Source organism: Rhinopithecus bieti, unplaced genomic scaffold (assembly GCF_001698545.2).
Source record: "Rhinopithecus bieti isolate Rb0 unplaced genomic scaffold, ASM169854v2 scaffold_34968, whole genome shotgun sequence".
Classification (NCBI taxonomy): domain Eukaryota; kingdom Metazoa; phylum Chordata; class Mammalia; order Primates; family Cercopithecidae; genus Rhinopithecus; species Rhinopithecus bieti.
The window spans coordinates 42,261-46,306 of record NW_016814942.1 but is presented as its reverse complement, the minus strand read 5'-3'; positions in this window follow the sequence as shown (position 1 = coordinate 46,306).

The window sequence follows — 4,046 nt, the reverse complement described above, 5'->3', positions numbered from 1 at the left end:
TCCACTTTCTTTTTTTTTTTTTTGGGACGAAGTTTTTTTTTTTCTCCCAGGCCGGAGTCCAGTGTTGCGATCTCGGCTCACTGCAACCTCCCCTTCCCAGATTGAAGCAATTCTCCTGCCTCAGCCTCCCGAGTAGCTGGGATTACAGATGCGTATCACTATGCCTAGCTAATTTTTGTGTTTTTTGTAGAGACGGGGTTTCACGATGTTGTCCAGGCTGGTCTTGAACTCCTGACCTCGTGATCCGCCCGCCTCGGCCTCCCAAAGTGCTGAGATTATAGGCGTGAGCCACCACGCCTGGCCCTTATCCGCTTTCAAGTTGAATAAGAGCATGAGCATCTTCAGGGAGAATGTCACAGGAGGAAATTCTGGGGCCTTGCCCATTCCCAGAAACCTCAGAAATCCTGATACAACTTGTAGAATTCACCTTATCAACACTGATTCGTTTTTTTGTATAGATTTATCTTTCATTGGACCTTTATTTTGTTCTGTAACATGAAGAACATGAAGAGTAAGTCATTTCTTTCCTTTGTGATAGGAACATCAATTTTTCACATGTAAAAGTATTAATGATGCCATCCTCCACATAGCTTTTCCTGCTTATTAAAGTTTTGCTGTGGTCTAAATATTTGTGTCCCCCTCCAAATTCATATGTGGATAGTATTAGGCATGCGACCTTTGGGGAAGTGACTAAGCCGAGAGTGCCATCTTCCTGAATGGAATAAGTGCCCCTTTGAATGAGGTTGAAGGGAGTGTCCTTGTCTTTCACCATGTGAGGACACAACAAGAAGGTATCATCTATGAGGATCAGGGCTGTCACCAAACACCAAATTTGTTGGTGTCTTGATCTAGCACTTTCCAGTTTCCAGAACTGCGAGCAATAAATTTCTGTTGTTTTTACATTACCCAGCCTAAGATATTTTGTTACAGCAGCCTGGATGGACTAAGACACTTTCTTAGGTACTTTAGTCTATTTCTGAATTTTTAGTTCCAATGATCTATTAGCTTTTATTTATTTATTTATTTATTTTATTTATTTTTAGACAGAGTCTCGCTCTGTCACCCAGGCAGGAGTGCAGTGGCACAATCTCAGCTCACTGCAAGCTCTGCCTCCTAGGTTCACATCATTCTCCTGCCTCAGCCTCCCAAGTAGCTGGGACTACAGATGCCTGCCACCATGCCCTGCTATTTTTTTGGTATTTTTAGTAGAGACGGGGTTTCACCATATTAACCAGGATGGTCTCAATCTCCTGACCTCGTGATCCACCCACCTTGGCCTCCCAAAGTGCTGGGATTACAGGCATGAACCGCCATGCCCCGCTGATCTGTTAGCTTTTTTAATCAAGATTTTTCACAGGACTGGCCAATATTATCTGTGTTATTTTTTGTTTCCCCAGAGTTTTCTTGGCTCTTCTTGTCTTTTCATCTATATGCTGTTTATGTATGTATGTATGTATGTATGTATGTATGTATGTATGTATATTTGAGACAGAGTCTTGCTCTGTTGCCAGGCTGGAGTGCAGTGGCACCATCTTGGCTCACTGCAACCTCTACCTCCCAGGTTCAAGCAGTTCTCCTGCCTCAGCCTCCCGAGTAGCTGGGATTACAGGCACCTGCCGTCATGTCTGGCTCATTTTTGTATTTTCATAGAGACGGGTTTCACCATGTTGGCCAGCTGGGCCTCAAACTCCTGACCTCAGGTGATTCACCCACCTCAGCCTCCCAAAGTGCTGGGATTAGGTGTGAGCCACCACACCTGGCTTATATACTACTTTACAGTAAAATGCCTACCTCCAATATTTAATGGTATCTATATTAGAACAAAATTTAATGTATGAACTACCTTAAGGACAATTTATATTGATAGTATATTTTCTAAGAACATGTAATTTTTCTATTTGCTTATGTCTACATTCATATATTTCATGAACGTAGTGTGTCTTTTCTCATATTCTGTAAACCTTTTTGTAATATGGATTCCTAGATGGTTTATTTTATTCTGCTAAAAAGTAATTTGAGACACAATGAAATTGTAAAGAGTTTATTTCAGTGAGAACAATTGATTAATTATAGGACACCAGTCTAAAAGAGGTTTAGGTTTCATTGACAGTATAAGAGGCAACTATTTATTGGAAAAATGTAGAAACAAATTATTTGATTAATGGTAGTTACAAACTTGTTTCTTCTTGGTTTTTTGTTTATCTTGTTGAAAAGTCCCTAGTTATATAAGGTTGTTGGCTACTTCTGATTGGTTTAGCTTCCTTTCTGTTTTTCTTTAAAATAGGCAGCTACGAGAAATAATTCAAGTTAAGTTTAGCCGGGCATGGTGGCTCATGCCTGTAATCCTGGCACCTTGGGAGGCCGAGGCGGGTAGGTCACCTGAGGTCAGGAGTTCGAGACTAGCCTGGCCAACATGGTGAAACCCCCATCTCTACTAAAAATACAAAAAAATTAGCTGAGCATGTAATCCCAGCTACTCAGGAGGCTGAGGCAGGAGAATCACGTGAACCCCTGAGGCAGAGGTTGTAGTGAGCTGAGACCGCGCCATTGCACTCCAGCCTGGGCAACAAGAACAAAACTCCAACTCAAAAAAAACAAAAACAAAAACCAATACCCAAATCCAAAGTACTGTTCCAACATTAACTTTTGAAAACTGCCTGTGATTCATGCTGACTCACACACCTCCCTCCTCCTCAACTCATGGAGAACGTGCAAGAACTATCAAGTCGTAGGACAGACGGCCAGAACCAGACATGGTGACATGCTGGGGTGGGGCCTATTTCACAGACCTTCGAACCCATAAGAAGGAAAAGTAGAACCTGGAACTGAGGATGCCCCAGCAACTCCAGATTTCATAACCCTTTAACAGGACTGACAGGAAGACCAAAGGCAAAGTTGAGACATCTAGAGGGTGAAAACCACCCTTGCACATCGGAATCCTTGGACATTGGAACTCCCCATGTCCACAGCCCTCTCCAAGCATGGATAGAGAAACTCAACAAAAATACACAAAAAGCTCAGTATACTCCAGAGTTTCTCACTCAGGAGCTCATTTTAATCCTGGAGGATCATTGTGGGCAGGTGTAGGAGAGTATCTTGAAATTGCATAAGGCAGGCCCAATAGCAATAGAGCCATATTAAAGTGGATCTTGATTGTACATTAAGAAACTATGGCTGGGCATGGTGGCTTATGCCTGTAATCCCAGCACTTTGGGAGGCTGAGGTGGGTGGATCACCTGAGGTCAGGAGTTAGAGACCAGCCTGACTAACGTGGATAAATCCCGCCTCTACCAAAAAACACAAAAATTAGCTGGGTGTGGTGGTGTAGCAGGACAAGCCACAGACAAAACCCCTCAGACACTAATTTAAAGAAAGAAGGGCTTTATTTTATTTTATTTTATTTTTGAGACGGAGTCTCACTCTGTCGCCCAGGCTGGAGTGCAGTGGCCGGATCTCAGCTCACTGCAAGCTCCGCCTCCCGGGTTCACGCCATTCTCATGCCTCAGCCTCCCGAGTAGCTGGGACTACAGGTGCCCGCCACCTCGCCCAGCTAGTTTTTTGTATTTTTTAGTAGAGTCGGGGTTTCACCGTTTTAGCCAGGATGGTCTCGATCTCCTGACTGTTTGGACGAACGGAGGCAAGATGTCGCACTTCTGGGTTCTTCATCACCAACTTTTCCTGTGCGCGTGAAAATGCAGCCAGTGCCCGGGAAGGTGCAGACCAACCGGGCATGCGCCAGGTGACGTCAATCCGAAGAGACCAAGATTTACCTGGTCGCACCTGCGGAACGCCCCCCGACACGCCTTTGCCCCGCCTATTGCCCTCCCACTCCCAGAAAAGCCGCTCCCGGCCAGCGCCCCGCGCGGACTTCCCAGCCCCACTTCTGTCGGGATGTCGGGACTGTATCAGGAACCCTGCCCGAGAGCCCCACCGGGGGACTCTGTCGGCCTTCTTTGCCGGAGGCCGACAGACCTCTCCCTACCCACCTCCTTCTCTGAAGCTAGGTGACCAAAAATAAATTTGCAGTTTTGCTCCTACCCTTGCCT